Source organism: Balaenoptera borealis, assembly GCF_965194805.1.
Source record: "Balaenoptera borealis genome assembly, chromosome: 4".
NCBI classification, from domain to species: domain Eukaryota; kingdom Metazoa; phylum Chordata; class Mammalia; order Artiodactyla; family Balaenopteridae; genus Balaenoptera; species Balaenoptera borealis.
Window position 1 is genome coordinate 128,516,065 of NC_138861.1, and position 9,859 is coordinate 128,525,923.

The window sequence follows — 9,859 nt, forward strand, 5'->3', positions numbered from 1 at the left end:
CTCAAACCAAACAATTAGAAGAAAAAAACAGAGTCAATAAGTATTAGAACCAGATTTGAACTACTAGTGTATCGTGCAAGCAACTTTATGTATATCTTAGGCAAGAGCCATTGAAACATCTTACTTGGGACAAGAAAGCAAGGTGTGTATTAAGATAAAGATGTTAGAAACCAAGTAATAACAACCCAAGATAGTTGCTATACAGGTTTTAAAAAGCAAGATAATGTGCCCCAAATTGTCCTGTATAATTATCTCCAAAGTTCCATAATATGATGACTTCAAAACTAGTGTGTTACATATATGTAATTGAAATAGTCAACAATTTGTCCCTCAAAAGTTTCTCTTATGGCTGTTCTGAAAGCAGTTATTGACTGAATAGTTTAACACTGTTTAAAACCATTATCTGGAAAATACCTGGAAAAAGCAAGATGTGACTTTGAAGGTTTAGAAAGAAAGGTAAGACATAAGGCAAAACCAGCACTTTCTTGCCAAATGAGGGCTCAAGATGTGCTGTTTGGTGAGCTCCAGTGCTATTTGGAATACAGCTGACAGATGATTAGGAGAGGTCACTGACTATCTCATTTTTTCTGTGACCCAGTTTTAGAAATCTGCCACCCAGAAAGAAGAGAACAGCTCTCAAAGGATTCCATACTCTGGCAATCAGACCCCGGGTTAGCCTCTGCTTTCCTACGTGAGCCTCCACGTCATTTGCTCACTCTCTGTTGCATTCTAACCGTAAATTTAAGGCAGTAACTGGTTATTCCTTTTATGTTCTTTAAGTTTTATTTGAATTGGTACAGTGCATGTTCTGTCTTCATTAATATTGTTGGAGATTGTAAAATCCTAAAAGGTTACACTAAGGTATGTTAGTCTCCTTATAATTTCCTCTAACATTTCAAATTCATCATAAAATAATTGAGCATGTTCTCTTTTCTAAATGTCTTATGTAAAGTGCTGAGAGAGTGCCATGGGTATTTTAAGAATGAAATCAATAAAAGGTTTTCTATTTTTCTGTAAAAATCAGTATGGTTAAAAGAACTACATTTAGGCTAGGACTTCTGGGTCAAGCACTTAGAGTTGACCAATTTTTTTACTGAATTGATTAGTTGTCTTACTCTTGTGAAGTTACAGCTAAAATTTTTAACCAAACACTCTTCTTAATCTCTCTGTTCTATCAAGATGAGTTTTTTTTTTGCTGGTGTTTCAGGTTTTATAACAGATCACATTTTTACTTGGCTTCACATCAGTTTAATTCATCTTTAGGCAGACTGACTGAATTCTATGAACTTCAGAGTCTCTGGTGATAAACTTCTCTGTCATCTCTGTATTATCTCTTTTACAGCCAGATGGGGAAAATGGTTTACATCAGGCACAATGTATATTTGAACAATAAGGTCACAAGCAGAGATATATTATCTTTTATGGGCAGTGAGACATGTAACGTGTTACAGCCTTCCCCTTTAAGCTACATAGCAAATGGGACACAGCACTTTGTTTTTATGCCTGGATTCCCATACGATATTATTTTCTAAGCATGTTCATGTTAACAACCTGAGCCTTATTTAAAGCAGCATTTCCTCTTAAAGTGTAGAGGAGGAGGATGACCTTCATTCCAGTCCTCTTAAGTTTGATTAAAGCCACCCGAAATAAGTTTATTGCCTCAAACTCTGCTCTTATCCTCTGTGCCTTCAGCTCTCTTCCTCTCTCTGTATGGGAGGAATCAGCATTCTATTAAAAGGCCTGGCCCAGAAGAAGTAATCATCACACTTCTGCTTTTGGATCTATTCCCTTGTTAAAAGGCAATTTTGAACTATGTGGAAAAGTAAAACAATTTAAGGGAATGGAACAGTTTAATTCTAGCATGTGGAATATGTTTTAAGTTCTGGTAGGAAGTGCTTCCACAGCATATATTTTATTTTAAAGAAGGACAGGGTAGCTTAGGAATTGGCATGATTTAAATAATAATGAGAGACTAGATATAATTATCACCATAACCTAACTTGCTTTTTATTTAATGTCACCCTAGTTTTGGGGATCTGATTATGTTTGGCATTTCCAGCAAAGCATAAAGAATTTTAAATGTCTATAATAGTCCAAAAGAATACTTCTTTGGCTAATTAACTCTGGAAGCAAAAGAAAAAAAAATAAACAACAAAAATAAACAACAAAAAAACCCTTCTTCTTTTCCCTCGGTAGAATTGTTTAAAGAGAGGTTCAAAGTGTTTGGTTTAGAGCTCTGTTTCACTTAATATTTCCAACAGTGGTTTATGAAAGATGGAATTTTTAAAGTTCATTGATGGCACTAATATGGTCCAGATTGTTAAGATCTTGATTCATAGGAATAAAATTAAGAACAAATTAATCAAATACAGGATAAAAATCAGCAGTAGGAATAAAAAGTAAATTTTCTTAAGGAAGAACAGAAGCAGCTGGGACATACGATGCTCGGGAACCATGTTTTACCATGGCTGAGTGGTTCTCAAACTCGAGAGTGGATCACGGTAATAACCTGGGGGCCTGTTAAACCAAACATCACTGTCTCCCACCCCACACATTTCTGATTCAGTAGGTCTGGGGTAAGGTCCAATAATTTGAATTTCTAGTAAGTTCTAAGGTCCAGGAACCACAGTTTGAGAACTACGATTCTACCAAAACAGGCCCTCCTGGGGTCACAGTGCAAACTGAGCGCTCTCCTGCCCTGGGTAACGTCCCTCTGCTGCCCCAAAATGAAAAGGGGGGATTTTCTCCTTTAAATACCACATTCCTGGAATCATGATCATTGCTCACTTTCTCCACCACATTTGTCCCCTAATTGTACATGGGACATTCATATAAATGTACAAGTTTTTATTACAGTGTGAAAGAATTGATGTATTATATGTCAATTTACAATGAAGGTAAATTACAAACACACCATGTCATGTTACTTGGTTAACTTGTCACAGGCTTAAAGCATTGAATAAGCACTTAGACTTGCTCCTCTCTGGTTAGCAGTAAAGGATCTTTCTAGATCTAACCCACTGGAGAGTTTTAAAATAACAAAGCCTGGGTCCCATCCCAGATGAATTACATAAAAATCTCAGAATGGGGACCTGGTAATTAAATCCCTTTCAGGTAGTTCTAGTGAGTAGCCAGGGTTAAGAACCATTGGTAACTCTAACTGTGTATTCTCACTGGTTACCAGTGAGGTGAGATCACCCCCATGGGGGTAAAAATTAGTTCTCTAGGGGCAAAAAAAATACCTTAGCTGTTATACTGGTTTGTGGGCCTCCAGAGGGCCACAGCACGTACACATGCGTGTAGTATATCTGTAGTGTTAGCATTTCATGGGTTGGGGACAATTAGGAAAAAAGACTCCCTTAGAAAATGATCATGAAAAAAGGTTGAGAAATACTACCCTAACCCTGGTAGACTGCTGTTAGTTTTCAATACTTAAACTTCCCTCTAAAATGGAACACAAATCTTTTTGGGTGCTCTTACAGATATTGGTAGGGAAAAATAGCATTTAAAAATTCTACTACATGTTGATCACCTAGCTAGGTGCTTTTACATATAGTATCGAGTAATGCTATCCTGTATTTTTCCTCTAGAATGTACATAAAAATTATAATTAGTTCTGTTTCATTCTGGCTTCATAATATTTATATTGAAAATAACTCCTGTCTTCATGAAGCTTACAGAAAAATTCCATTTGAATCTGTAAGGCAACCAGGTGGCTTCAAATTGCTTTCACTCTCAACCACTATCAAATGCAGGTAATGAAGTTCAGAAAACAACATTCCATTAAAAGAAATCACAATAGAAAACAACCTCCATATCCTTGTCTCAACAGTATACTAAAGAATCATAGAAAATTATTATTTCATTAATTTATAGTAATACAGCTTTACAGTATAACTTAAGACTTGAATATATAGTATATTTGTAGTATAACTTTGCTACAAAAAGGCAAGTATATTAAAATATATATATGGTTGCATGTATTCTTTTGCTATTTGCAAGGGTACGGATTTGTTTTAAATGTACTCAGGATTTTGTTTATATTCAGGTATGGTGAGGCCAACAGATCAGGAGATAATTGCCATTGAAAAGATATAGTTGACCCTTGAACAAAGTGGGAGTTAGGGGCTCCAACCCTCATTGCATTTGGAAATCACGCATAACTTATAGTCAGCCCTCTGTATCCACGGTTCCTCATCCTTGGATTCAATCAACCATGGATCCTGGAGTATTGTTGTATTTACTGTTGGAAAGAATTCTCATATATGTGAACCCACACAGTGTTGTTGAAGGGTCAACTGTAGTTTGTCACTCACAGTTCCCAAGGGGAGGGGACATGCCATACCATGAAGGGCCACATGGGGAACAACCGGGGTTGGTCAGGAGGCGGGGCGAGAGGGAGACCTTGGGCAAAGTCTTTAAGGTGGTTTACAGGGAGGGAATGAGCAAGGCCAGGTGAGCAGGTTTAGGACTGGATAGTCTGAATGATTTTGGAGGGCTCTGGATTATCAAGGTGGCCCCTCGCTGTCTGGTACCTGGCCCTGAGCTGATTAAGGCAGAGGTGAGCAGGTTTAGGATTGGATAGTCTGGATGATCTTGGAGGGCTCTGGATTATCACGGTGGCCCCTCGCTGTCTGGTACCTGGTCCTGAGCTGATTAGGGCAGAGGAGTGCTGCCTCCTGGAGCGCTGAACAGAGGAGGCAGGTGGGGGTGTGCGCTCAGAATCGGTCGCTCTGCATCAACGTTGTGCTCAAAGGCAAAGCACGCTGTTCACTATCTCTAGGAATTAGCTAACCTGGGAGGGGCAGTCCCTCTCTAGTCAGTGAGGTCCCCGATGTCAGAGCATCAAGAATATAGAAGATAAGAAGATATAGTTAATGTAGTTAAATATAGTTAATACAGGGTTGTGTCCCAGAAAGTCAGAACCATAAACTGAATCAGCTGTGGAAAAGGAGAAAGATATTCAAATTGCAAATAATGTAACCAGGCACTCTGAAGGTCCATTTCTACACAAGTGCGTAGAAAGTTTTACCCAAGTATAAAGTTATTCAAGGCTTCATGCTATTGTATAGATAAATCTAGAAAAATCACTAGTCCTAAACAGTGAGATATGTTGGGAGGGAGCTGGGGGAGGGAGGATTTGACTGACATTATGGCCTAATTAATTCTGTCCCCTGTCTTCTTTCTCTATGTACTTGGTTTGTGCAGAGACAGAATGTAACGACAGAAGTTCAGAGCAGACACTTTCTGTTACCAGACAGGACCAGTACATAAAGAGATAGCAAGTTTGTTGGGACGCAAGTGTGAAAATATATAGCTTCCAAATAGGACCAGGAGTTTTATTACTGCTGTTATGTTATTTTTACTGTTCAACAAAAAGGAGGCAACATTGTATCCTGAAAAGAAACTAAAGTGTACAGTAAAGTAGGCCAGGGCTGGAATTCTAACTCAGCTGTTTACTGTGTAATCTTGGGCTATATGTTACTTCTCCAAACATAAGTTTTTTCATCATAAAATGCAAATTATATCTAGTCTTGAGATTGGAAACAATTAAGAAGCAAAACATAGGAAACAGATGAAGATTTAAATATAAAAACTTTTAAAAACTAAATTAAGCTGAATTTGAGGATGTGGCCAAGGTGGATAGACATAATGAGCTTCTTACTATTTCATCCCCCCATTAAATTTCCCCACCCAGGCTCAGGCAAAGAGCCCGCTCATTTTTTTTTTTTGGCTGTGCCTTGCGGCTTCTGGGATCTTGGTTGCCTGACCAGGGATTGAACCTGGGCCCTGGCAGTGAAAGTGCAGAGTAGTCCTAACCACTGGACTGCCAGGGAATTCCCAGCCACTCTTCTAAACTTATCACATGATCTAGCTGAGAACAGATCCTGGGTAAGGTGTCTCCTAAGCTGGGAAGAGCAAGAGGAGGTCTGACTTGAGCTAGGCTTGCTCAGTCCCTGCTCCCAGTCTCAACCATCAGGCAAGGCCCTCTTCCTCCTCCTCCAAGAGTGAGTGAGGAGTGGTAAAGACGAGACAATAGGTCCCCACCTCCCCACCCTGGAAAAATTAGAAGTGGGGGCGGAAATCTCCCTATACCACTTTGAAGATGATTATGAAGATAGACTACAGATAAGATATGCAAGATGCCTAACCAGAGCAATAGGCATTTTCAATAGAAAGAGATAAATTCACCAAGACTTCATTTACCACATATAGATTATTCCTTCTTCTGGTATTGAATTTAGTGAAATAGCTCTCTTTTTTTCTCTTATGTAATATTCAACACTAAACTTTTTATTTATGAGAAAAGGGGATATTCTGTCTGAATCCGAGTTACTTGTAATTAAGTATTCTGAATTAACTCATTGATTTTATATATAATTCTCAAATTCCATTCCAGTAAGAGTGTAGATTGGTAAACAAAAAAAAGCCAGAAATAATGTAATAGCAATCTGTAAACACAAGTATTAAATCTTACTATTCAATTGTTTTTGTTGGTATTTTAGTTGATCACACTGAATGGCAGGTATTTAATTCATCTTTCCAGATAGAACAATTAGGCACCTTCTCATTATTACACATACAAGTCAACAAAGGAGAATTTGGTAGCTTTCAACAATGATACTAACATATACTATTTATAAAGTGTTTTATAAAGCTTCAGGCACTGTGCCAGGTGCTTTATAAAGCTTTATTTCTAGTCCTACAACAACCCCGGAAGGAATTATTATTATGCCAATTTTATAGAAGAGAAAACTGAAGTTCAGAGAGGTTGAGTAATTTTCAAAGTTGTAGATACAGATTGAAACTAGTAAAGTCAGGATTCTAATGCAGAACCCTGCAAAGCCTACATTTTTCCTTTATATAAGTCCTTCTGCCTCCCCCCCTGGGAAGAACCTAATGTGAAAAGAAAGAAAACAAGGTTGTAGTTCCATTAGCATAATTAATAAGTGACCTTGGCACTTCATTTAATGGAAGTTTTGTAATAAGGGGTAGGAAGACAACCCTTTTTTAACCCTCACATATGAGTTTAAACACATGATTCATTTTGAGCTAAAATGTTTAGCTGATTCATCCAAACTATGTTGAGAGTTCAGAGAAAATGAAAAAAGTTCTCCTGCATTGATTATAATTTGAAGCTTTTAATGGGCACACCATTGTTTCTAAAGTTCAGCAATACCCTGTACTTCTCCTTTCATAGGATTCATCACATTGGGACAGGATAGGTGCTCATTATTCATTGATTATTTGAATGCACTAATTAATGACTAAAGGCATAGGGGTCTCAGAAATGGTGTTAGAGGGTATTAACTTCAGGCAAGAACAGGAGAGATTCTGTAGCACCCAACCTTTCCCCAACTATAGCCATTCCTTTTGAAAATCAAAAATTGCTCATAATTGTGCACACCATGAAGCTTTGAACACTTTGTGCCATGTGCAATATCTATTGTTGTATTTTCATAATTTTCGTGTGTAACTGCAAAACCACCCTGCTTATTATAGATTCCTAGGAATTAATATAGACTGCCAAAGATCACCAAAGTGAAGACCATAAGCCAGCATGAAATTGAGTACTGATGAGCTCCATGGAGAATCAGAGGTACTGATCTCTCTTGGTCCTCTCCAGTGAATTTTTCTCCAACAAAACTGGACTCCTCTGGGCTTGGTGAGGAATGCATTAGAATGCAAAAAGGTGGAGCAGATCCTGTGTCCCCTTCACCCCTCCCAGAAGGCCAGGACTCCTGCTCAGGTCCTTGTCCATCTCCGCCCCCCTGACACATGGCCCACATCTGTCTACATGGTGTCTATAGCTCTCTCCTCAGATTCCGCCCGTAACTTCTCCTTAGCATCGCCAATTACGTATGCTCTTCTTCTCATATAGGTTTTATGTGTTATGTTATAAAATCACATTTTTATTTCAGTTTTTCAAAAGATTTCAGTACATAAATTTTCATGTAATGATATTTTACCATCTGTACACATCTTTAAAACAAAAGAAGGTGTTTTAAAAAAAGGCAATTTGCCTACAGATGTGCCTTAAATGTCTTCATCATTTACCAGTGCTTTTTTTTTTTCCCATTTCTCTCTCTCTCTCTCTTTTTTTTTTAACTTCAGGAAGATTATTCATGGGGAAAGTCCTAGATCCTATTTCCAAACCGAACACAAATTGTAGTACAAAGCATCCTTTTATATAGACTCATCATTGCCATCTAGGGAATATTTATGTCTCAAATGTGAAAGGATGTTCAACTAAAAATGGGCATTTCTATTCTGGTCAAAGTCTTAACTGAAATTAAGCCTGCTGCCCATCTCTCTGTCTTAGAAGAACACTCATGTTAAGTCAGGAAAAGAATGAGAAGCTGAAGGAACTCTAGGCATAATTCAGGCACAAAACTGAGCTAGAGAGAAACATATATATATTCTTGAAATAGATGGTATTTCCACACTCCCCAAATTAACTGGTTAGTTGATTAACTATCTTTTCAGATATATAGATATAGATATTGATATAGATATAATGTGTGTATGTAGATATATAAATAGATAGATAGATACACATATCTAGCTAGCTAGCTAGCTAGCTATACGTGGGGGAATATATAAGGAAGAATAATAGCTAACACTTACAAAGTACTTATTATGTGCCGGGCACTGTCTAAGCATCTTACACATATTAACTCATTGAATCCCCATGATAAGTCTATAAGGGAAGTATAATATTATCCACAGTTTTACAGATGAGAAAACTGAGGTGTAATAAAATACATTGCCCAAGATCACATAGATAGTAAGTGATGACTTGAACCCAGACAGTCTTGCTCTAGACTTCATACTCTTTACCACCATGCCAAACTGCTTCTGTTCTCAGAGAAGGTACAACATAATGGGAAATTTAAATGTTCACATGTGAGAAGCTAAATGATAACTCAGTTCCACAATATGAAATGTCCCACAGTAGTGTATCTTAGGCGGCACATGGGCTCTGAGACCATGAGAGCTGCAGATTTAGAGAATATGTTTCCCCTGCCTATTTTACTCTGGACTGAAGTAACCAGGAGAAGCTTTTTAGGTAGAGACGAATTGAAGAATTGGGCCTTTTTAACTGGAAGAATTGGATGAGAAAAGGAGAGAACAGAAGGCATTCTAGGTGAGAGGAAGGGCTCTCTGAAGAGCCAATATTCAGAGATCAAAATGAACAAAGCATTATTATAGGGGAGGAGTAGGAAGACCAGTCTACCCAAAGCAACAGGTTCAAGTAGAGAAAAATAGATGTGTTTCCAAAGGTTGCTTAAATCCAGATGTTACAAGGATGTGACTCTCAGGCAAAGAATTTGGACTTCATGTCATAGATAAAGCAGAGCTGTCTTAAGAGGTCAAGAGCAAGAGTGGGAAAGTAAAAAAAGTATTTGGGGAATACTAATTTGGTAACCATGTGCAAGAATAGAAGGGATAAGAAAAAGGAAACAGGGCCTTACTCAGAAGTTTGTGCATTTTTCAAGATGAGGGCCTGGAATTCAATAGATATATTTTAAATAAATAAAAAAGAAGGCATACATTCTAGAACTCTTACTAAGGAAATAGGAGGAATTGTATGAACTGTTCTGGAAACCTAAGGGAAATCATCACAGATTATTTCAAAGGTTTTTAACCTGGGAAACACAGAGTAAGACGGAATCCAAATGAAAAGTAGATACAAACTGGAAATGAGGAGGGAGATTAGGGGTTTGAAGACAGATTCAGAAGCCATCTCCATAAAGGGGGACTGATTTTGAAGAAAGACTAGGGGACTGATCAGACCGGAGGTAATGTCCATGTATGAGGACTAGGAAGTGGAAGAAAAGTTATTGAAGGAAACTGA

General features: G+C 37.9%; 1 protein-coding gene across 3 annotated transcripts in view; it reads left to right on the plus strand.

Annotated features, from left to right (window-relative positions):
- The window catches only part of SYNPO2 (synaptopodin 2), a 174,480-nt gene that overhangs the window by 54,045 nt on the left and 110,576 nt on the right, over positions 1-9,859 (plus strand). The window lies entirely within an intron of this gene.